This window comes from Balaenoptera acutorostrata, chromosome X (assembly GCF_949987535.1).
Source record: "Balaenoptera acutorostrata chromosome X, mBalAcu1.1, whole genome shotgun sequence".
In the NCBI taxonomy this organism is placed as follows: domain Eukaryota; kingdom Metazoa; phylum Chordata; class Mammalia; order Artiodactyla; family Balaenopteridae; genus Balaenoptera; species Balaenoptera acutorostrata.
In genome coordinates this window covers 80,681,178-80,707,633 of record NC_080085.1, presented here as the reverse complement: position 1 = coordinate 80,707,633, position 26,456 = coordinate 80,681,178, and the positions used below count along the sequence as shown (strand labels likewise).

Genomic DNA, 26,456 nt, shown 5'->3' with positions numbered 1-26,456 from the left:
CCAGTTCCAGATCACTCACTCATTTGTGAAACATTTAGCAGAAGCCTATTTGGTACTATGTACAAATTTTCTAAATTATAGAAAAATGAATGGGATAAGGCCCTTGCCCAAAAGGATCTCACAGTTTATTAGGGAAGCCAGAGGTAGAAATGGATAATTACAGTATTATATTTTAAGTGTTGTAATGGGCAGATGAATAAAATACTATCATATCACAAGGGAGCAAAGAGCTGTGTGACCCTGAGCAAGTCCTTTGAGCTCTCTGAATCTGTTTATTGATATGTAAAATGGAGATAACAATAACAATTCATAGCTCTCCTACCCTTAGAGATTATTTTGAAGGTCAAATAAAATCCTCTTCCTCCCATCCCTCTTTTCTTCTTTCTTTTTCTCTCCCAACTATTTTGGACATCTACTATTTTTAAGTGTCCTATGAATCAGACTTTCTCTTAGCTACTTAGTATACATTATCTGAATTAATCCTTAGAATAGTTCATAAATACAATTATGCTAATGTTATATGTGTGGAAACTGAGGTTCAGAGATTTATACTATTATACTATGTGCCAAAATTGCATGAATCAGGAAGGAAATATTCTTTTCACCCAAGCCTGTTGTATGTCTTAGGTAGAAATGCATCAAAAATAAATATTATACTACTAGAAGTTAATGTTCTATGTGCCACAATATCTAGCAATAAATAAATTAGATGATGAATAATGTTTCAAATATGTATGAATAATTCCAAATAGATAAATATTATATATCCCCTAGAGTACTTTCTTTCCTAACTAATGATTTTCTATGCTAGAGAAAGTACATTCAGATGTGTTTCTATAAAGTCGTCATTTGCATTGATTTTAACGTTAGGCAGTTACATTTGTATTTACCTACTGGATTTCTCTAAGTTAATTTTCCCTCAAAAATTACCGTTACATTTATATTAACAATTAGAATATTCAATGTTTTTACATATGCAAGTAACATGGCCAGCTGCATAATCTGGAGCCTCTAGTATTAGTTTATTTTCTATAATGTAGGCAAACTACTAAATTGTATAATTGACCAGTTTTCCAATTCAAACATTTTAATTCTTTGTTCAGTTTCCATCTGGTTAAGTCAGATGCATCATATGTAAGGAGAGCATCTTATTTGTGGAGAAAAGACCAAGGATTCACAATCTAGTTCCCCTTCAAGGTAAGAAGGACTACCCAGTGTGACAGTGCTGGGAAAATACAGCCTAGAATGAACTTTTGTTTCCTCCATCACCTCTAACTTCTTCATTAACTCATTCACCAGGCTAGTTACTAAGATAACAGCCAAGATAGAAATAATCATCTTTGCCCTTACAGAGATTATAGTCTTCATAAGGGAACAGAGACAAGAATATAGATAATTACAATACTTGTGATCTCAAAATAGTTTGGCAGCTTTTCCCTCAATAATAGAGGTATCCTTGTATAATTTTATTTCCCAGAGAATAATTTCTAAACATTTAGTTATAGCTTTAGCAGAGATATAAAGTGAATATTAATTAAACGCACAACTGAATACTTACCATAGCTAGACTCCAATATCTATGATGCTGCCAGATTTCTATAATACAGAAATAAAAGCACTCCTCCTGAGTGATCCATAAAGTCTTGAATTATCAAAGACTTACATTAAAACTGCATAAGATAGGGTCTGAGCTTTATTTAAAAAGGTATTTCATTCCCCTAGAGGCTTATCCGCCTCAGGCGTCTTCCCAGAATTTAGCTCTTAAAGTATCTAAAATATTTTAAGCTTGTACATTTTTTACTGCTTTGTGAATCTATCATGTAGATTTTCATTTTTTTTTTCCAATTTACTACATTGACATTGTTATTTTCAGCTTCCAGTTCAACATAAAACAGTGGATGGTTCCATTTATCTCTCTGGCTGCATTTATTCTCAACAGAGCTCTGTATTCAGGACACTTTTATTTTTATGATTGGTTATTTATCGTTAGTATTTTTAGAAGAATGAGAGAGTTGTAATTCTTGGGAGCTTTAACTATAGAATTTTATCAGTCAACAAATATTTATTGAGCATCTACTATGTGACAGGCATGGTACTTAGGATCATGGGCTCTGGAAGTAGACTGCCTGGCTCAAAACTCAGCTCTACCACTTATTAACTGTGTGACCATGGGCCAGCTGCTTGAATACTCTATTTGGTGCTTGAGCTTGTCTATCTGTAAAACACCAAGAATAAAAATAGCAGTACTATGATAGAGTGTTTGTGAGGGCTAATTGAGTTAAACAGTAGAGCACTTAACACCATCATATGGTAAGCTCTCAACAAACTCTGTCTGTTATTGTTAATATCAACATCATCATCCTTTATTTTAACCATGCACTGTGAAACCTTGAGTACACTATAACAAACAAGGAAGAATCTTACAATCTATTGACCAAGTCAGCTACTAAAAATTACTTAGAGATGATCAATGAATTAATTTCTGATATATACGAAAGTGCCTTGAATGGTAGTAAAAGACTGTGAGAGGGAAAAGTTTTGCTTTGAGGTCACAAGTAAATCACTACCTTATGAAAATGAATTATAGAAAACTGTATAATACTGATCTAGTTTGCCTGAAGCATATAAAATAAAGTCCCAGTTTAAAAAAAAAATCAAACATTTTATTCAGCTAGTGACTGTGGTCCAAAATTAAAAAGCTAAGTTTATTAAGGGCTTTAAACATTTATAAATCTCCAGAGCCACAAGACTTAATGCATGGCCCTTAATGTTAAATTAAGTAATGAAACAGAGGTTTCTATCTTGGGCTCATGGGATCAGAATCTTGGCCCAGATGATGAGATCTTTATCATATTCATTCTAATTGTGGCTCATCTTGAAATGATTAGATCTATTGTTAGAAAGAGACCTTGTCAGCACTAAGGATGCAGTGATTAATAGAAAATTCAGTATAATTCCTTTAGATATATGTCTAAAATCTCAATTGAACCCTGGACCCACATTATTAAGTGATTAAAGAAATTGTAATTGCCACCCTTTATTCACATTCATCACCTGACTAGGAATTAATCATTGCAAGCAAAGAACAGCAGAAAGCAAAATATTTCATAACTAGTACTATACAGATAGATAACAAAACTTTAAAATGGACTACAGGAACAATGCTTGATACCATAAGCCAAAACAAACGTTAAATCATTAGAAATGCTCTAACAAAATTTGTTTTAATTTCAGTGAAGGTCAAATTTACCCTTGGGACCATCAAACATTTTTTTTTTCTTTCACAATTATGGCAACCTTAGTTATTTTCTTTTACCCCAAGAAAGGGTAGAAAGTGAATTTCAGTCAGCCCTGCTTGATAATCTCCAAAAGTTTTATCTTAATAGTATGCTCTTTGTAGGTGAGTTACCACTCTGACTTTTTTGTTTATCACAAAGACATGTTTCCAGGTTGTAGCATATCAACATTAAAAGATCAGGATTGTCTCATTGTTTCTCTAAACAAGGTCATGGCTAAAATAAGCAGAATTTAATGTAGGTGCATTTCCTTGGAATGAGAATATATCAAAACAAGAGTCAAGTGAAGGGAGAAAGTTCTGTTAGCTGAAAAAATACAGTGGTACAGTTAAAATTCTAGAGAATTCTGCCAAACATTTAAAGAAGAGTTGATTCCAAGTATATTCCAAGAAAAATAAGAGGAAGCATGCTTCCCAATTCATTTATAAGGCTATTATTACCCTGATACCAATGTTAGACAAAGACAATATAAAAAAATAAACTACTAACCAATATCTCTTATGAGTGTAGAAGCAAAAATCCTAAACAGAATATTAGCAAATCAAATTCAACAGTGTATAAAAATAATTATACACCATGACCAAGAACATTCCAGGTGTGCAGGACTTGTTCAACACTGGAGAAACAATGTAATCCAGCATATAAACAGTCTAAGGAGGAAAATCATATGGTCCTATCAACTGATGCAGAAAAAGCATTTTGAAACCGAGCAGGACCATGTGGGTCTCCCGGGCATGGAAGCTTTATTGAGTCTCCTGTTTCTTGTTTGTAGGGAGTAGGTTTCAGCCTCCATGACCTTCCCTGTGTTCCAAAGGGCAGGTTCAAAGAGTTGCTGATCAGGGAAGGGAGGGGATGCAGAGACAAGGGAGGGGCAGTCAAGAAACAATAGTGCAACATTATAAATTGATGAATTTTCACAAAATGAACACACCCTGGGGGTTCCATAACCATAACCTGGGTCAATAAATCACACAGAAGTAGCATCCAGAACCCAACATCCTGCTGTAGCCCACCCACTTCCTCAGAGTTTAGTTTATTTTGGTACTTTATAAGAATGGGATCATACTGTTCTCTTTATTTTTTTTAATTTAATTTTATTTTTTTTAAATTTATTTATTTATTTTTGGCTGTGTTGGGTCTTCGTTTCTGTGCGAGGGCTTTCTCTAGTTGCGGCAAGCGGGGGCCACTCTTCATCGCGGTGCGTGGGCCTCTCACTGTCGTGGCCTCTCTTGTTGCGGAGCACAGGCTCCAGACACGCAGGCTCAATAGTTGTGGCTCACGGGCCTAGTTGCTCCGCGGCATGTGGGATCTTCCCAGACCAGGGCTCGAACCCGTGTCCCCTGCATTGGCAGGCAGATTCTCAACCACTGTGCCACCAGGGAAGCCCACGTACTCTTTATTTTTGAATGGCTTCTTTCAACATCATTTGGTTTGTCCAATTTTCCCATGTGGTTGGGAAAATTGTGCCAATAATTTAACTTTTGCACTGTATTATATTCCACTGGATGAATATATGGCAATTTATTGATTCTATTGTTGGACAATCTAGGTTATTTCTAGCTTTTCCATACTGTAAATTATGCTGTTACATATATATGTGCATGTGTTGGGTGAATGTATGTACACATTTCTGTGTTGTATATAACTTAGAAGTGAGATTGCTGGGCCACAGGCCATATCTGTTCAGCTTTAGTATTTAAATTACCTTTAAACCACTATCATATCTGTGAGATCAAAGTAGTGAGGTGAGGCAGATTAAGTGTTTACTTTAAAGTCAGCTGGAATTTAGTCCTGTTCCCACTACTTTTTACTACTAATATTAAACATGCTATATAATTTCATTGACCCTCAGCTTATGTATCTGTAAAAAGCATGTATACTATACCATACATTCTTATAAAAATACTAAATAAAATAGTGTATGTTGAAAAGTATTTTTTTTAAAAAAAGAAACAATAGTGCAGCCTTGGGACAGGGTCCTGGTTCTGCCTCAAGGGATATACATAACAATTTCTTTGAGCTCTTCTGCAGAACTAAAATCCCCAACAAATGGAAGATGTTAACTACTTGATGAGCATTCTTCATTCCAGAGAGAAGGTCACAGTTTGGATAATATCGAGAACCACAGAAGCTCATCAGGAGACCACCTGAGGCCAGATTAAAGGAATGCAGTTCCTGCACATACCCTGTTCCTTACCAGCAACACTGTCCCTGAACCATTGCTATAAAACTCTTCACCAAATCCCCTCAGGTTGGGACACACAGTTTTGAGGGCTTGAGCCCACAGTTTCCCCCTTTGCCTGGCAAAGCAATAAAGCTATTCTTTTCTACTTCACCCAAAACTCTGTCTCCAAGATTCAACTTGGCACCAGTGCACAGAGGCTGAGTTTTGGCATCAAAATGGCTATTATCAAAAAGACAACAAATAACAAGTGTTGGCAAGGATGTGGAGAAAAGGGAATCCTCATGTACTGTTGGTGGTAATGTAAATTAGTGCAGCCACTATGGAAAAAAGTATAGAGATTCCTCAAAAAATTAAAAATTGAACTGCCAAAAGCACATTCCTTAAAAGTAAAATTGATTAATTAGATTTCATCAAAATTTTAAATGTTTTCCCTGTGAAGAGGATGAAAATACAACCTATGGTTTGGGAAAACATATTTGCAATTCATACATCTGACAAAGGAGTAGTATCTACAGCATATAAAGAGCTTTCAAAATGCAACAGTAAAAAATTCTCAAGCAATCCATTTAGAACACAAACAAAAGATATAAACAGCCATTTCCTTAAAGAGGATATACAGATGGTAAATGAAAGGATGTTCAACATCATTACCATCTTAGTCTGTTTGAGCTGCAATAAATAAATAGCATAAACTGGATAACTTATACACAACCAATATCTATTTCTCACAGTTCTGGAGGTTTGGAAGTCCAAGACTTGGCTGATTCGATGTTTGGTGAGGGGCTAGTTCCTGGTCCGTAGAATGTGACTTCTTGCTGTGTTCTCACATGGTGAAAGGGCAAGGGAGCTTTCTCAGGCTTCTTTTGTAAGGACACTAATTCCACTCCTGAGGACTCTGACTTCATGACCTAATCACATTCCAAAGACCTCACCTCCTAATTCCATCACCTTGAGGGTTAGAATTCCAGCATATGCATGGGGGGTGGGGCACAAACATCCATACCATAGCAATTAGCCATCAGGGAAATACAAATTTAAATCACAATGAGATAACATTACACATCTGTCAGAATGGCTAAAGTTAAAAAAATAGTAACAACACCAAATACTGGAGAGATTGCAAATAAATGAATCACTCATTCATTGCTGATGGGAATAAAAATGGTATAGACACTGTGGAAAGCAATTTGACAGTTTCTTATAAAACTAAACATGTGACCCAGCAATTACACTTTTGGACATTTATCTCAGAGAAATTAAAACTTACATCACATCCACACCACAACTTGAACACTAATGTTCATTGCAGCTTAATTCATACTTAAGAAAAAATTAGAAACAGCTAAAAAATTAGAAACAGCTCAGAAGCCTGTCAACAAGTGAATGGTTAGACAAACTGGTATATCCATACCATGGAATGCTACTCAGCAATAAAAAGGAACAAACAATTGATACATGCAACAACATGGGTGAACCTCCAGGGAATTATGCTGACTGAAAAAACCAATACCTAAAGGTACAAACTGTATGATTTGAGTTATACACATTCTTAAAATCACAAAATTATAAAAATTGAGAATAGATTAGTGGTTGCCAGAGATTAAGCATGGGGAGGAATGGTTTGAGGGAGATGAGTATGCTAATAAAAAGGCAACAAGAGGGGAAGTTTTAGTGATAGAACTGTTCAGTTTCTTGACTGTGGTGGTGGATACATGAACATACACATGATATGGTTGTGCAGAAACACACACACACACATAAACGCAAATGAGTGTATGTAAATCTAATAAAATCTAAATGAGTTTGGTGGATTGTACCAATGTCCGTATCTTGGTTTTGATATTATGTTAGAGTGTTGCAAGATGTTACCTTTTGGAGAAAACAGGTAAAGGATACAGGGGAACTCCCTGTATTATTGCTTACAACTTCATTTAAACCTAGAATTATCTCAATAAAAATTACAATTTAAAAAGCAAAGCTTACTTAAGTTTAAAAGAGACTAACCAAGGAAAAGCAAAATTTTTAGAAGCCAATAAGTTGCCATGTCTGGGACAAAATATATTTGCTATAAACATTTTCTCTGGTGCAGCAGACTTCTACTTACAGGTATGTCCAATTTTTATAGTTACAACAAATTTTTAGTTCTTTGTAACTGGAGTTTTTTAATGCTCAGTTGTTTTAAAGAAATGACAAGGGAAAATAAAAAGTGGAAAATGAAATAAGATCTAACTATGAAGCTGGAAAGATCTCATCATGGGAAATATTGGATTTGGACACCATTAGAGCACAACTTTCATGTGTGCTGTAAGTGATAAGATTAGATATATTGAGAAGAGTATATTGTTTTTTATAAGTCACTGCACACCATTTCTTTGTTGATGCATTCATTCTATTCTAATTTTATTTAGCAGTTTGTTAAAGAAAAAAATAATATGATATGTATCTCCACTTTTTTTTCTTTTTTAGAGCTATATTCATTTGTGTTAGTCCTCAGTAACATCACAGCCAATGGGTCTTCTTTACTACTTTTTGCAAGGTGACCCTAATTTATAATAACTCTGTTCAAAATATGATGGAATTTATTTGGACCACTATTCTCATTTATATTTAAATGCACACCATTAAAATCAGTGCAACTTTATCATTGCTATTTCAATATCAGCTCCTGTATATCATCACATGAATATATACTAGGCAACATTTTTCTTGGGCAGAGTAACCTGAATTAAAAATGTATACACAAACTATCCTCTTATTCATAAATTCAAGATTTTTGCTGAGATTAATAAAAAACAAAAACCCCTAGGCCAGCATTAAACTGTGGTTGTCTGACATGGAGACATTTTTAGCCTGGTCTAGTCTAGTCAGATGGCAAACTTCAAGTGATTGATAAAAGTAACTTTTTAAAAAAATAGTAATTCTATAGCAACTTCTACAAACAGACTTGTATAATTTTCCATTAGCAGAGCCACATATTTGACCATTATACCAATATTATAATTGGGAAAATTGATCAAATGAATATTAAAAATACAAAAATTTAATTTAAAATGTGGGCTTTAAAGTTTAAGAGGTAAGGGTGAACTTTACTGTATATCTAATTATACTTCAATGAAACTGTAAAAATATTAATGACAATATAGGTGGTGGTTTGTACAGGGCAGAATTCGTAGCTAACCTTCAATGATCCCCACCCTTGTCTAAGCCCCTGTACTTTGATTGTGGGTAGAACCTATGAGATGTCACATTCATGATTATGTTAGTTTATTTTATATTATATGACAAAAGGAAGATTGTCCTGGTTGGGTCTCCTAATCACATGAGCCCTTTAAAAGCAGAGAGTTTTCTCAAGCTGGTCAAAGAAAAAGAAGTCAGAGAGATGCAGAGCAGGTGTTTTGGAAGAAAACAAACATTCCTGTTGAGAACTGCCTATGTTGAAGGTCACATATCAAGGAACTGTCGGTTGATTCTAGAGTTGAACCCAGCCAACAGCTAGCCGGTAAACAAAGGCTACAGTCCTACAACCGCGAATGAATTTTGGCAATAACCAGTATGCTTGTAAGAAGACTTTGAGCCCCAGATGAAAATCACAGCCCCGGTCCATGCCTTAATTTCAGCCCAGTGAGTTCCTGAGTAGAGAATCCAGTCATACTGTGCCTGGACTTCCAACCTATATTCAGGTAATAAATTTGTGTGTGTGTTTTAAGCTATTAAGTAATGTTTTAGCTAGCAGGAGAAAGCTAATAAATGGTTATACAAGTATTCACTGGAACATTATTTCAACTTTGTTGTATATTTGAACATTCTTTTAATTAAATGTTGAGATAAGAAGAAAAATCTAAAAGGGTGAGCAATATTGGAGAAGTGGCGTGTTAATCTTCAGAACAATAAGCTTTGGTTTCAGTGGAAAAATAAAGGGTACTACTTACTAATCTCAGGCATAATTCATCTGAGCATGTGCCAGAGGGTGCAGGTATGGCTAATGGAAGATAATAAATAACTACAGTGTGTGGTACATAGTGAAAGAGAAATAAAGTGCTCTGAGTTACATTACAATGTTCAGTCAGACAGTTGGGTCAGTTAATGTATGAACTAAAGGTTGGCACATCCATCTCCCTAGTTGTCCGGAAAGAGAGTAATGCGTATTGTCAGTGATATGGAACTGCATGATTCAGTGAAGATCATTTTAAAAGTCTCATAGACAAAAAAAAATGTCATTTCAATTGCAGTTCCTCCATATCAGTACTTTTAAGTTAATTTTCATGATTAGGTATATTAAAATTGATTGAAAGTGAAATTTACCATGGATATTGCAAAGCATATGTGCTTCCCATTTGAAACCATTTTGTTTCTCTGAATAATGTGTTTTAAATTTGGCACCTGCATAGCACTAACCATCTATGTTACTGCTAAATCTATGCCTGGTGGACTCCAAAACCACAATCTATATGTGAATTAACTAAACAAGAAAAAGAAATGGCCAAATATCAGTGCCTCACAGAATGCTTTTGGATAACACATTGCATATTAAATGCAAAATGCCAATTTCATATCCTTGCCTCTTGAATCAATATTTAAGGAGTGACTCATTCATTTCATAAACTCTTATACCAAATTCCAATATATGAGACACATGGAAAATAAATGAATGAGGAATGAATGATGGCTGGAAATAAAGGCAGATGATATCTGGTGAGATGAAGTGAAATGACTATAAGCAAGATAAATAAAGCACCTATTTCAAAGACTTGCAGAAAGCTAACAGATATATATCTATGTATAGAAAGGAAATATAAAAAGCAAACCAACTATTTTATTTTTCTAAAATAACGACTGGAATGTTTTGTGGTGAGCACCTATGAGTCACCAGCCACAGATTGGGCATGTAAGTCTCTATCAATAGTTGCTGAAGACTATGGATATGTAAGGAATGTGCAGTATTGATAATTTTTAAAGTACAGTTTGTTAAGCACCTTCTATTTACTAAGCACTGTACTTTACATGTATTTTATATGCATTATTCATGTAATGGTAAGAATTACGTACGACTGTTTTCCCAATATAGCCTACTTAATTGTATAGGTGGACAACAGCAAGAACAATTATAAACAACAGCAAAGGCTAGAATTTATGAGCACTTACTGAGGGTCAGACATTATTACGAGCCCTTGTGTTATTATTATCTGTATTATCTCATTTAATCTGTGTAATAACCCAAAGAGATAGTTTTTTTTTTTTAACTTCCACTATATAGATGAAGAAAGTGTAGCTCAGAGATGTTAGATAACTCACCCCAAATTAGTCACCTTGTAAATGGCAGAAATATGACTTCAATGTATACCTGCCTGAATTCTGTTTATCATTATGCACAATGCCAGCCTGCCTAGTGAATATGATGTTGTCTACAAATAACAATTTTATATAATATGATCATAGACAATTAGATGTCTATGTAAAATATTCACAGTATGCACATAAAAAGTATTGGCCTTTATTTTAATATTATAATATCCAAGCAAGATAAAAAGTCAAACTTTTCAAGATAACAAGGTATCTTTAAAAAAATTTTTTAGTTTTAAAAAATTTCTGAAAATTGTGAGAGCATCCCATGATGTTCAGAAATATAAAATTTGGGCTGAGGCTTGTTTTCATCCAAAGATGTGGAACTTTATCTTGTAGAAAAGGCACTCCTTAAAAAGTCTATGAGTTGGGCTTCCCTGGTGGCGCAGTGGTTGAGAATCTGCCTGCTAATGCAGGGGACACGGGTTCGAGCCCTGGTCTGGGAAGATCCCACATGCCACGGAGCAGCTGGGCCCGTGAGCCACAACTACTGAGCCTGCGCGTCTGGAGCCTGTGCCCCGCAACGGGAGGGGCCGCGACAGTGAAAGGCCCGCGCACCGCGATGAAGAGCGGTCCCCGCACCGCGATGAAGAGTGGCCCCCGCTTGCCGCAACTAGAGAAAGCCCTCGCACGAACCGAAGACCCAACACAGCCAAAACTTAAATTAAAAAAAAAAAAAAAAAAAAAAGTCTATGAGCTTTCTGTGGATAAAATACTGGAATAAACTTACTTTCATCATGACAGACAGGAACATGGAAACATATAGGTAGAGTACACAAGCACACATTAATTTAATAAAATTAAATTTAAATTTAATTTAATTTTACCTCAATAAGTAAACTCATTATGGTTCTGAAGCTGCAAACAATTAGCCATTGTGTGATTCTGTACTAAATTGCTGATTTGTTTTAACCATGCCTCGGCATAAATGATTTCATAGATGATGGACTTGTTTCATCATCTGTGATTAAATATGGGCCCAGGAACCTAAGGAAACAACAACAAATATGGAACTGAAGACTGAAGAGAGTCACTGCTTTGCAAAATAAGGTAAGATTAAGGAGGTACTCATTATAGCTACTTATTGGGTACTGATAATCTACTAAAAGGAATTTATATATTCCTTTGAATTTGTATCCTGGTACTGACAATTGGATTACAGCAATGATAGAAAGAAACTTAATTTTAAATAATAATAACTACTTTTATTGAGGATTTATATTGTGTCAGGCATTATGCTTTAACTGTACATGAATTATCTTATTAAATTCTGCAAATACACTTCTGCATCAGGAACTGTCACTATCCCATTTTACAGATGAATTAACTGAAACATACAGAATTTAAATGGTTAAATGAAGTAAAGAGGGTAAACAACTTGCTCATGATGACAGAGCTAAAATGAGCAGAGAAAGGATTCCAACCCGAACCTATCTGATTCCAAAGTTTGCTATACTGACATTAAAGTACTTGGCAAAGTTATTGATCCTCATGGATTTCATTTTCTTTAATCTAAATCTAATTATAAATTTCAGGTAAATAATAAAGAATATTTCACTATTTAACCAATTTTATAGATACACTTTTTGAAAGCCAATTACCTTTTCTTATAGAAGACCATGTTTACCTCTGTATTAGAACACTGAAAAGGAATGCCACTTTTGAAATTAGTATAAAACATAAATAAATCAAGATAAAACAAAATATAGAAGAAAATATTAAATAACATAGATTTATTTAATCTGGAAAAAAGAAAAATAGGAAATGAACTATTGCAATTTTTAAGAACAATGAAATCCTCACAGAATACCTCATTATTACATAGATTTAAAATATGATGGGTAATTTAAAAATAAATAACACTTGTATAAATTATAATTTCATTAAAAATCTACTAAAACATATGACTGCCTGTAAAAGAGTTCTAAACTTTAAATTCACAACACTCATTTTGAGTGAATTTATTCCCAATGTCAAAATAGACCATTATGTTCTTTGTTAAAGTTGCCATTTCATGACTGATAGAAGTGAAAAGGAACAGTGGAATACTAGCTGATCTCTAAATATAAAATTCAGATTTTTGAAATGAGTTTAAAATGAAATTAGAGTCTCCTTTCACACGGATCCCAACCTAGCAGGTATATCATGGCAGGTGTCTTTTTATTTTTGTTCTCCGACAACTTTTAAGGAATTGAAACCTACAGTTCCTAAGTTGGATTTAAAACTGTCATTTATTTGGCAAAAGATTTTACCAGCCCAAATTGTCTTTATTAGAGAATAAAAAAACAAATGAATAGATCCCTTTATTGGTAATGTCAGCGAGTATCAAGCTGCCTAAATCAGTATTTCACTTGGATATTGTGGACAGTTCCTAATAAGACTACTTAATAGAAATTTATTTTCTCTTTGTGGACCTATTAAGCAGTACGAACATATTAACCAGATAAAAGAATTTATCTTAGCTATGATATTTCTGTACTACACTAAACATTTTTTTCTAGACTTTCTTGTACAGCAACACAGTAAAAATGGCCAGTATCACAAGCCAATACTTGTCAGATTTCTCTTTTTGCTAGCTTGACTCTTATTAGCAAATTTGAGAAATGATTTTCAGCCTTTTAAAAAAATGTATGTCTTCTTTATCTTGCATGTGTTTTCCCAGTCACTAACCCATTCTTTGATCATTCTTGTGGGGTATCATGGCAGTCAGGTGAAATTCTAGAAACTCAGAAATAAGTCAATGAGTCAGGAGAGGAACTGTTTAGGAACGTAGCACAAGGGCTACTTTTAAAAATTTTAAAATCATTATTAAGAAAAATATATAAAATAATTGATTTCACTTTTTATTATCTATTCATTCTCTCAAAATGTAAATAAATATAGATTATTTCATTTAAAAAACCCATTTTCCCATCTCTGAGTTTCAAATCCCATTCATTAATAATACTATTCAGTCAAGACTAAAGTAAGGGCTCTGGATTTGTTTCTCAGATCTCAGCTGACCAGGCCTTAACTTAATTAATCCTCATGGTACATGAATTCTTTGATCTTCAGATGTTTAAAGTAGTTAACAGTACTTAAATCTACTTAACAGAGCATAAGTCTCAGATTTCTGTTAAAATTCTGAGAAATAGAATATATTTAATAGAAGGTGTTAGCTTCCTAGTATCTAAAAGGTAAAGAACTTTTTATTATAGTTACCTTAGCATATGGAAATATCACGATAAGGTAATGAGGTAGAAGTTGGTTAGGTCATCTAAGTCAATATTATCTGTTTTTCTTAAGAAAACATCGATTCAATCTTGAGTTGACTAGTTTTTCCAGGAAAAAAAAAATTCTGCACAAAGCTGTACATGAGCAATGGCAGCCAATTCTGAGGTGCAGTGCAAGCTATTGTTTGATCAACAATCATTTGACTTTGAGATGCAGTTCAAGAAAGTGCAAAAAGCTGGATCCCTCTCAACATGATCCCACTACATGGGCTTGCAAATTGGTTCTTTAAAAAGTTCACTCCTTATTCCTTTTTCCCTCCCTTATGGGAGAAGGCATATAAAGACAGCTTTGAATGGTGGAGGGTTGCTTTGCTGGCTTTATCAAAGCTCTAGAGCTGCAAACCAACATTGCCATTTTCTACAGTCATGATAATGAAATAACCAAGTCCATCTGCAGAAGACTTTGAGACATCACACCAGCTACAAAAGCAAAATTAGAACTCCTGTATTACAAGGGAGAAAATACTTCTGAGTTGGTTTTACTTATATTCTGTTTCATATTATCATTTACACTATACCATCCTTATCTGTATGAGGATTAAGGAGCCTTATTTGTCAAAACTCTTACATAATTGGTTAAGAAGTAACATTGTTACTGAAATCATAACCCAAACCTGACAGCTAGAATTCAATGCAACTCAACCATGCAAAGCCTCAGGGAGTCTCAGGGTTACTTTTGAAAATCCAAGAATACAACCAAGAATCATCTATATAGCAAGCTACTGGATTCCTGGACTGTAATATAGCTATAAAAAAGAAAGGAACACATTTTGTGCCTGTATTTCTTTTTCTTTCTTATTGTATCAATGAGGACTTTCAATTAAAAAAAAAATCATGCTTCTGAAGTTTCTTTCCTAATGTATTAAAATATAGTTTGGATTGGCGGAGACGGTCGCGCGTCGAGGCCCGAGCGGCCCGGCCCAGCCCGCGGCGGCTCCGCGTCAATCAGTCATGGGGCTGCAGCCCAGAGCCGCCGCGGGGGCGGCGGGGCACGGGGCGCGGGGGCCCGGCTGAGCCGGCCGCGGAGCGCGAGCCTGCCGCGGAGACGACGGAGGCGGACGCGGGGCGACCCCGGCGGCGGCGGGGGGAGCGGGAGCCGCCTGGGATGTTCAGTCATGAAACGGGTGCGCACCGAGCAGATCCAGATGGCCGTGTCCTGCTACCTCAAACGCCGGCAGTACGGGGACGCGGACGGCCCGCTGAAGCAAGGCCTGCGGCTGTCGCAGAGCGCCGAGGAGATGGCCACCAGCCTCGCAGTCCAATCGGAATCTGGTTGTGCCAACATAGTGTCTGCGGCCCCTTGCCAGGCAGAGCCCCAGCAATATGAAGTGCAGTTCGGACGGCTGCGGAATTTCCTCACCGATTCTGAATCCCAGCACAGCCACGAAGTGACGCCTCTCCTCTACCCTCTCTTTGTCTACCTCCACCTCAACCTGGTCCAGAACAGTCCCAAGAGCACAGTGGAAAGCTTTTACAGCCGCTTCCATGGAATGTTCCTGCAGAATGCCAGCCGGAAGGACGTCATCGAGCAGCTGCAGACCACCCAGACCATCCAGGACATCCTAACTTCCGGCTGCGGGCCTTCCTGGACAACAAGAACATGGTCCGCCTGCAGGAAGACAGCTACCACTACCTTCTCCGCTACCTCCAGAGTGACAACAACACCGCGCTCTGCAGAGTCCTCACCTGGCACATCCACCTGGACGTGCAGCCCGCCAAGAGGACGGACTACCAGCTCTACGCCAGCGGCGGCCCCTCCCGGGGCGAGGGCGGCGGCCTGGAGCCTGCCGACGTGCCCGCGCCCATTCTGCAGAACGAGGCCGCGCTGGAGGTCCTGCAGGAGAGCATTAAGCGTGTCAAGGACGGCCCCCCCTCTCTCACCACCATCTGCTTCTACGCCTTCTACAACACGGAGCAGCTGCTGAACACTGCGGAGGTCTCCCCGGACAGCAAGCTGCTCGCCGCCGGCTTTGACAACTCCTGTATAAAACTGTGGAGTCTGCGTTCCAAGAAGTTAAAATCCGAGCCCCATCGAGTAGACATGTCCCGCATCCACTTGGCTTGTGATATCCTGGAGAAGGAGGACGACGAGGACGATAACGCAGGCACGGAGATGAGGGTCCTGCGGGGACACTGCGGGCCAGTGTACAGCACCAGGTTCCTTGCGGACAGCTCAGGGCTGCTCTCCTGCTCTGAGGACATGTCCATCAGGTACTGGGACCTCGGCAGCTTCACCAACACCGTGCTGTACCGGGGCCACGCCTACCCCGTGTGGGACCTGGACATCAGCCCGCACAGCCTGTACTTCGCCAGTGGGTCCCACGACCGCACGGCCAGGCTGTGGTCGTTTGATCGGACGCACCCGCTGCGCATCTACGCCGGGCACCTGGCGGACGTGGACTGCGTCAAGTTCCACCCCAATTCCAACTACTTAGCCACGGGCTCGACCGACAAGACGGTCCAGCTGTGGAGCACCCAGCAGGGGAACTCGGTGAGGCTCTTCACAGGCCACCGCGGCCCTGTGCTCTCTCTGGCCTTTTCCCCCAACGGTAAGTACTTGGCGTCGGCGGGCGAGGACCAGCGGCTGAAGCTGTGGGACTTGGCGTCCGGGACGCTCTACAAAGAGCTTCGGGGCCACATGGACAGCGTCACCAGCCTCACCTTAAGCCCGGACAGCAGCCTGCTCGCGTCGGCCTCCATGGACAACTCGGTGCGCGTCTGGGACATCAGGAGCGCGCACTGCAGCGCGCCCGCCGACGGCTCGTCCAGCGAGCTCGTGGGCGTCTACACCGGCCAGACGAGCAACGTGCTGAGCGTGCAGTTCATGGCCTGCAACCTCCTGCTGGTGACCGGAATCACACAAGAAAATCAGGAACATTGATTTTTATCTCTGATGTAACGGACTGGGGCGTGCGAAGGGCTCCAGACGGCAGGTCTTAGGACAGACGGATGGAATCACTGACTGACTGTGAAGGACTCCCCGCGTCCCCCCGCATCCCCCCTCGTGCCCCCTCGTCCCACGGACATCCCGAGCCCGCCACCCTTCGCTCAGCCCCCAAGTGTGGAAGGACGGGGAAGGAAGGGCAGTGACGGGGAACGAACGTGAGATCAAGAATTACAGAGATCCCGCTGTGTCCTCGTGACGGCCCCTTCCTGCCTCTGGAGCCATGGTGCCCTCACCTCGCCGGGGCTGCACTTGGCCAGAGGAGGTTTGCTGGGCGCCCTCCCCGGGAGCAGTGCTCTAGGGTCACTGGGTGGAAGGGACTCTATCTGGGTAGAATTCGGGGGCGGGAACTAGGAAAGGGGGCAGGGTCATCCTGGCAAACGTCTTTCCTTTTTCGTGATTACAGAGAACCAGGATTTTTTATTATTGTTATTATAATTATAATTATTATTATTAATGAGAAGAGGAAACCTAGCACTGGCAGAGGGGGCCTTCTCTGCTCTCATCTTTCAGGTTTTACTCCTGGCACTGGCTGTGATACTTGGAATTTTGAGGTTCAGGGAATTCAGAGAATCTGGTCGTACAGTGTATTGGGAGAAAGGGAAAATTTCTGGGTGACAGATTGATCACTCCGGCTGACATGTTTCTAGAAGTGGGTGGGTGGCTTTGATTGAGAAAGTCTTGGGCTCTTGCAGTGATGGTGGGATAGATTCTTTCCGTGGCTGCACTTCTATTAACAATTCTCTCCACTGAAAGGACAGATTGTGGTAAAGAAATGAAAATAATTGGAAGTGAGAAGTCAAAAGATAGAATTAGAAAATGTTGAATTTCCAAATGATTCCGAGGTGTGGCTTTTCCAGCGTCTTTTCCCCCTGAGATCGTCCCTCCCACCTCCTGCTTTGCAATAGCAGTTTAATGAACAGTCTGTGAAACAAATCTTTTAAGTACGAACACACACGTCGAAAACTACGCTCTGAGGATAAAGCAACTTCTAATTTGTGGAAAAAGGATTAAATATTTCTGTTTTCTGAAAAGAGTTATTTTGTATTTTGTTTTCTATTAAAATGTATTTAGTTTCAAAAAATATATAGTTTGAAGATATATAATTTATTAAAAAATGTTATCCTTTACAATTAAAACAACACACGGGAGAAGGAATTCTTTTATTATCTTTTAATGCACCAATTTTTAAGAAAGACATGGTTTAACCAAGAATAAAAATTCTTCCTTCTGAGAATTTGAGTAAAACACATTGGCTCCTTCATGGTCCACTTACTAAAGTGATAGTTTGCTCCAAATGTAAATGCTCACAATAGAAAAAAGAAAAAGAAAAAGAAAAGTGCTTTTGGAGCTAGAATAAGTACAATAATCCTTTATATTGTTCATCATTTCATTTAGAGCAAACAACATGATATTCTATGTGTTCTGTGAGCTTTGTCATAAAGTGCTACAGTGTACATTCATTATATATATGTACAAGTCCCTTGGAAAAGAGAGCCTAAAAACGAAAAAGCATGATGAGTTTGTTGAATGCCAATATGAAGATGCATGATAAAAACTACCTTATATGTTAGATTTGATATTGTCTGGTTTTAACTACTGCATTGAGTACATGCAACCATGCCTTAATAATGCATAACTCTGCAGAGGATATTGCCCCCTGAATCTCCTCTGGTATGGCTGTGAGAGCCCCTTCTTTCTCCATGCTGGCAGCTGCTGTCCCAGATCAGCCTGTCAAACCTATCTCTGTAGTTATCACTTTCTGTGCATGCTCTGACTAGCCGGTCTTCTTTTTGTAGGTAACTCTTAATTCAGTACAACTATTGACATGTTATAGGCAGGCAGAGATAAAAATTGTGCTGTTCAATGCTGTAGAGCAGCGGTCCCCAACTTTTTTGGCACCAGGGACCGGTTTCGTGGAAGACAATTTTTCCACGGACGGGGTGGCTGGGGTGGCGGGGAGGATGGTTCAGGCAGTAACACAAGCGATGGGGAGCTGAAGATGCAGCTTTGCTCGCTAGCCCACTGCTCACCTCCTGCTGTGCGGCCTGGTTCCTAACAGTCTGTGGATCGGTACCGGCCTGTTAGGGGTTGGGGACCCCTTCTGTAGAGTTTATGCCAATTAAAAGCAAATGATGTATTTAAAAAGAACACATTTTTCCTAGAAAAAGAGCAAGTGATTTTCCCATTTTAGACACTAATTGTAACAATATTATTGAATTATCTGGATTGTCTTGGCTCCTTGATGGCATCCTTGAACATGAGGTCTAGAGATATTGCATTATTCTATGAAAGTCAAGCTGTTAAAACCAAGTGAGTACTGCCATAGAAAACTGAAACCACTATGTCTTCACATAGTCATAAATTTGGAGTTCCCTTTCATTTGGGAGAACGGCTTTTTTAAAATCAATGAATACTGCAAAAAGAATGAAGTATGTTGTAAAAAATGTAATAAAGATATAAGTGAAACACCACTACTCTTGCATCAGTGACCCACAATAGCCGTTACTAGTCAAGATTCAAACATACCTGAAATATCCGTGGATAGCAGAACTACTCTCTGGATTCAAAAATACCCATAAGTTTGAAGTATACTCTTCATTACATTGGTTTCAAGTAAATAAATATATAGAGAGAGAAATTCAAAAATGAAAATAATTTTCTCTTTGAGCTAAAACACCCACAAGCACATACACACACATCGATTAGTTCCAACAATGATTTGAATTAGTCTTACGTGATAAAGCACAGATAAAAGAGAGAAAGCTTAAGTAAAAGTGGAAAAATAAAAATATCAGGAGCTGAGAAATACATACTACTGTAACTGATAGGTGTTTTAATTTTATAGTTAAGCAATGAAATTTGCTCTGACCTTGCATGACAAGTAAAACACAAAGAAACATCTAAGTTACTACCAGGCATATGGCATGTTGTTCCAGGAATGTATGAGTTGCATATTAAATTAATATTATGCAGAATGTTGCATAATACTTTCTATATTATTAAACAAATGAGAAAAGACAGTGTGCTACTAGGTACTAAGTATGACAGTAAGAGAAAGAAATAAGCAATCAATGAGGTCATAGTTTATTACCATAGTATAATATTACCAAATATAAGGAAGCAATCCACAATATGAGTTATTTCTTAAGAAAGTGGAGGCACTAAGTGGGGTTTAGGGAATCAGAAGAAGCAATGGGTAGGAATAGGCAAGGAGTTGGGATGGAGTCAAATTTTACTGCTGAACTATATTTAGGCCATGCCTGAATGTCAGGATGAGCAATCTTCCTCCTAGTTGTGAGTCTCTAAATTACACTGTCAACTTTGATCTCGTTGTATATATATATATATATATCTCTATATGGCCTGGAAAAAAAAAAAAGAGTGAATGTATGAACGCCACACACATGACGTTACTCGTTACATGTGTTTTTCCCCCAGGGGCAACAAAAGCATATTAATTGGCAAGTAGAGTTGTATGCACTACCTTTAGAGAGTTACAAGTAAGACAGATATTCCATATTTCTAAGAATTTCAAAAAGAACATTTAAATATTTCATATACACAGGGCATTTGGGGTATCTTTCAAAATTTGGGAGAAGATGTAATCAACAAAGTTGCGGAGTGCACCATCTAGTGGTTCAGTGTAGTACATGACAATATCCTCTAGTGTTAGACTGCACAGGGTTCTTGTTTTGCAATTCTGGTTTATAGTTGTGTTATCCCTTCTCTTTGCTTCAGTTGCCACTAACCATTCTATTCCATTATTTTGAAGAGAAATGAACACAGTTAGCATAGCTTTTATAATATCCACTGCCATAAATCTGTTCTGTCATTGCTCATCTTAAACTACAGAAACTTTGCATCAGACACTTGATTCATGCAACAATAATGGCTGTGATATATATCATGGTCAAAGAATGGGTGAATCCCAAATGCAATCATCCATCTTTCCTCACAAAACTGATATTACATTTGGAGCACTATATGGACCTTTGCCCTCCTCATAGTTTCTCAAATCATCAAGTGTGTGACCTATGTTGGAAGTTGGTCTGCATAGTCACGTTTGACTGAAATGAGTCTTCTTTGTTTAATCCAGCCCAAAGGTGTACTCAAGAGATTCATGATGGCCCCGTGAGCTTTTGCACAATAATACAACATGATGGCTTGTGACTTCCCATGGCCAAGTGGAATCCTTGAGGAGAAGTGTATCTTAGTAGCCTATGTCCATAGAACTTAAAATTGACATATGTCTAGTTATTTCTTATTTTACATACATTTTCACACACCAGATGATCCTTTTTGTAGTTGTAAGGTTCTCATTCAACTAATTATTAATGACTAAAGAACAGAAACCACATATTTAACCGTAGCAGTATATCATTATATCTCTACACAACTGCAAAGGGCAAATACAAACATATTAAAGGCCCTGTGGCCTAATACAAACAATAAGCTTCCTAGCACTTGGTTTCCCTAAACCAGAATGGAATTTCCCCAGTTCACCCACCTAGCCTCCCACTGACATTTTTATTGCTGTTATTAGAATTATTTGAAATAATGGGGGAAAAAAAGGGATGAAATTTTCTTTCTTCCAGATGATCTGGAGTTGTTTTTCTTAGATCTTCAGCTATAGAATATCAAACATTACACAGAAGATTTACAAATTATTTTAAATGAGTGGAATTTTTCCCCACTAGCTTACTTTTTCAGTTAGTAAACAATGAAAAAGCTTATTTCTAATTCTCTTCTGGTACCTCAAAATGGGCACATTTGGGAAAACAAATGGAAAAAATAAAATGCTCTTCTCTACTAAGACAGAATTAATGAAGAGAATTAGAGCCCTCTTTCCATTTCTGCTATGGTCGAAGTTACCTATTATACATAGACAAATTCTCTACTAGAAGTGAAGTGTTTATTGAAAACTGCCTAAAGCTGCTGTCTTTCTTCTCCATAATCACAGATGTTAGTGAAGAATTGCAGTGATTCTACTGCTTATTCCCTGTTGCCACCTTCTGTACCTCCAAACTATATTCTATAGTTATGGCAGATTGAAAATAAGAAGTCCCTGAAACAGTGACTAATGTACTTCATGGCCTTTCTGCACAGCCATATTCTCTTTTGGTAAGACTAGCAATGGAGAATCAAATTGGAATGTCCCTGCACTGTACGGCTTGTCTGGAATATTTGCTGACAGTGGCAGAACATTTGTCACCAGCTCTGGGAAGTTGTATAGCAACTTCTTCCTGTTGTCTCTTTGTCACTGAAAAGTAAAGGAACAAGTTCCCTGGACACTAACTTGGTTGGTTGCTCTAGCAACGTCCATATTCGCCAAACCAAGATGACTTCTGGACAGAGAAGTGTGCCTGCCTTCCAACATGAGAGATATATAAAAGCCTTATGCATAGACAGAGACGTTTTAGGACAAAATTGAGATATAAAAACCAAAAATAAGACAATGGGAGAACAACTTGAGTTCCAGGGGACACTGTAAGACTGCCTGTTCACATTGTCTTAAGGTTATGTTTTTACCTTCTCTGGCGTCCAAATTACAAGAAATAAAAGAGCTTACATTTTTTATACACGGATATTGCTCTAAAACAATTTTCCTTACACTTAAAATAGTTTTCAACTATTTTTAGCATAAGCATATTTCAGAATATGACCAAGATTTTTGTCTTACAAAGATGGGATATTCTCACTTTCAGATTATCCAAATTTTCTGTGATTGCCCTGCATTGACTTTAATTACCCAGTGTGATCCACAGGACATTAGTTCAAAGCAATAAAGTCATCAACATTTCTGGGTTTTTCAACTTGAAAGTGGTTTTAATACACTTTTATAAGGTATTATAAACTGTGCCTAACTAGGCATTTGTATTTTTTTAGAAGTCATTTCTTAGGATGACCAGAAACTAATTTTCAATAAAGTGAGATTGTAAAACAAAATCACATAATTTCATTCACTGACTGTATCAGAGCCTAGGCTGCATAGCAACTGAGGTCATGCTCTGAGAAATAAGTAAGCTAACGTACAACTTCCTTCTTTTTTTATTTCAATTTATCCAGAATAAATATTAAAATCTGCTTTTATACTTGTCAGTGGCCTGAATGGCTAATGACTTAATTATAAAATTGGAAAAACTATGATATAATTATACCCAGAAAAATCTTATGTCAACCCAGACACTCCTCTGATATAAGCTAACAATTTATTTCAGGTGCTGTCATGAAAGTTTCAAGTCTAGAGTTTTTCTCCTCTCTCGGCTGTTAATGCATCCTGACATTATTAATGGCTCCCTTATGGAATTACACAGTAAGCTGAAAGCGCAACTCTCTAGGTGTTAGCATTTATATTTCAGAATCACTTAGCAGGGAAGAAAACAAATTTAAACTCTTCTGTGCCAAGCATTCCTACCACTTGGTTATCTTTGGGAACTGTCTGAGAAGAAAAATGAGGCCTCGGTAAAACGAGGGGAGGCCTGATGGCTACTGCATGTTGTCCTTATGATCTGATTGCTTCCCCCACAGATGGCATTTTTGTTTCCCCTACTATGACTTTACTCACGCTGTTGGTAACTTCCCCACTTTACAGCTCACTAGAATATTCTACTTTTTCTTTTTCTTCTATCCAAGTCATACTCATCTCTGAAGACCAGCTCCAATCTCATCTTTTCTAAGAAGCTTTACTGGGTAGTACAGCATATATCAGTCCCACTAGTCTGTAGCTCCTACAGAATCACAATTCTGCAGTGCACAATTTTAGCACTTAATTAAAACAGATTTGTGAATTTTTTTTCCTTTTTTTACTGGAGTATAATTGCTTTATAATGTTGTGTTAGTTTCTGTGGTACAATGAAGTGAATCAGCTATATGTATACATATATCCCTTCCCTCTTGGATCTCCCTCCCACACCACCTACCATCCCACCCATCTAGGTCGTCACAGAGCACTGAGCTGAGCTCCCTGCTCTCTCTTTCTCTTTTCTTCTCCCTCCATCCACTCTGTGAAATGAATATTTGGCCATGCTATCTGTATGCGCCCCACAAGTTTCTCAAACCACACACATGACGTTACCCATGAGCCTCTACACAAGGCATTAACACCAGCCAGCCCTATTGAATTCGGCTACCTGGGGGCAGGGGAGTGGCTGGGGCAATAAATTCATCATCTCATTTCCTTCATCATCTCACCCCATTTCATTCCCTTCACAGTCACTTGCCCCAAATGAATAAAGATCTTACACCAAAAAAAAAAAAAAAGATGTTTTGTTGAAACCCTTGGGAGAGTTTCGGTTTTTTGAGCACAAGTCACCCATTCTCCTTGCATGGCCCTGCAATAAACCTTTCTCTGCTCCAAACTCTGGCATTTCAGGTTGCTTGGCCTCACTGTGCAATGGGCACACAAACTTACTCAGTAACATCCCCATCCAAGGCATAGGTTTGGAAGAAAGAAGTGGTGTTTGAATATCTGTATATCCTTTAACCTGTACAATGCACACCTGAAAATCTGATGAATTACTTTGGGCAAGATGTCTGTAAGGATTGATAAAGTCTCAAGTAGTGAAGGTGTTAATCACCACTTTTCAGTGGGGGAAAAAAAGGGCTATTACTAGTCCTTGAAGATAAATAGAGCAAGCAGCCCAGATAATATTCCTTTTTAGATGTTAAAAAAAAAAAAAAAGAGGGCTTCCCTGGTGGCGCAGTGGTTGAGAATCTGCCTGCCAATGCAGGGGACACGGGTTCGAGCCCTGGTCTGGGAAGATCCCACATGCCACGGAGCAACTAGGCCCGTGAGCCACAACTACTGAGCCTGCGCGTCTGGAGCCTGTGCTCCACAACAAGAGAGGCCATGATAGTGAGAGGCCCACGCACCGCGATGAAGAGTGGCCCCTGCTTGCCACAACTAGAGAAAGCCTGCGTGCAGCAACGAAGACCCAACACAACCAAAAATAAATAAATAAATAAATAAATTTAAAAAAAAAGATTCAAGGAATAGTAACAGCTGCTGTTTTATTTATTTATTTATTTATATTTTTGGCTGCGTTGGGTCTGTTGCTGCATGCGGGCTTTCTCTAGTTGCAGCAAGTGGGGGCTACTCTTCATTGCAGTGCATGGACTTCTCATTGCCGTGGCTTCTCTTGTTGTGGAGCACGGGCTCTAGGCACACGGGCTTCAGTAGTTGTGGCACACGGGCTCAGTAGTTGTAGCTCGTGGGCTCTAGAGCACAGGTTCGGTAGTTGTGGCACATGGGCTTCGTTGCTCCGCGGCATGTGGGATCTTCCCGGACCAGGGCTCAAACCTGTGTCCCCTGCATCGGCAGGCGGATACTTAACCACTGCGCCACCAGGGAAGTCCCAACAGCTGCTGTTTTAGATCTTTGACTATCACTGGCCCAATTGTTTTATATGCATTGTTGAATTTGATCCTTCCAACAGCCCTATGCAGCAGGTATGCTATTATCATCTCCATTTTACTGATGAGAAAACCGAGACTTAGAGAAATTAACTAGTTTGTCCGTTGCTATGTAACTAGCAAAGACGGAATTAAGATTCAAACCTCAGTGTGCCTGTTTACAAAACCCATGTTTTTTAAGCATGAAGTATGTTTTACGGTCTCCCCAAAGTGAAACTGAATTCAATGGAGAGGGAGTAAATGCAGAATTCATGCTTTCAAATTTGAATATAAATAGAATCACAAGGGCAGACCTTAGAGATACCCTGCAGTCTCCCTGCCTGGATCCGTTTTCTTTTGGCAGTTTCAAAGCAGCCTCTGAATCTCCCATTTGAGTGTGACTTAAACAATTACCTTCTCATTTTGACATGTTTAGTAAAGGAGGAAAAAGAAACCGACAGAAGTCCTTTCTGCTAAATCCTTGTTTCATACTTAACCTTCAAAGTTACTTGATCTAAGATTTAGTATGCACAAGTTAGCTGACTGTATGTACCAAGGCTGCTGAACTGAAGCCCCAAAGAAAAAAGCAGGTCCTCAGATTTCTTAGGCATTGTTTAAGATGTCAAATGGTTGAACAGCAGTGTCAGTTATGGGTGTTTCCAAACATGGTCTAGATATAAAAAGTTTGAATTCGTGTAGAATTCTTAGATTCTATGTCTACTGCTATTACTTTTATATTGTTGCTTGAAGTTCTGTGCCTCTAGCAGAAAAGTGCAAGTTTACTCTTTTTATCTATTAAATAGCTTGATCTCAATAAAAAATAAAGGTAGGAGAGATCCACTAAAAGAAAAGTCTATTCTTAGTCCTTCCCATTGGGACAACATAAATTACTTCTTCAGTTACTGTTGTCTTCTGAATGTATCATTATTTATTCTATCACTGAGCCCTGTTGGTACATATCTGGTAGCCTTTCCTTTAAAAAACAGTTCAACCTCAAGATTTTTAGATTAAGTACAGATTATTTA

At 38.4% G+C, this 26,456-nt stretch overlaps 1 protein-coding gene and 1 pseudogene across 1 annotated transcript in view; one reads left to right on the top strand and one right to left on the bottom strand.

The window, feature by feature from the left end:
* Positions 1-26,456, bottom strand: part of PCDH11X (protocadherin 11 X-linked) — a 698,845-nt gene that overhangs the window by 312,548 nt on the left and 359,841 nt on the right. The gene's annotated exons all lie outside the window — the stretch shown is intronic.
* LOC103007971 (TAF5-like RNA polymerase II p300/CBP-associated factor-associated factor 65 kDa subunit 5L) lies at positions 14,983-16,974 on the top strand (annotated as a pseudogene).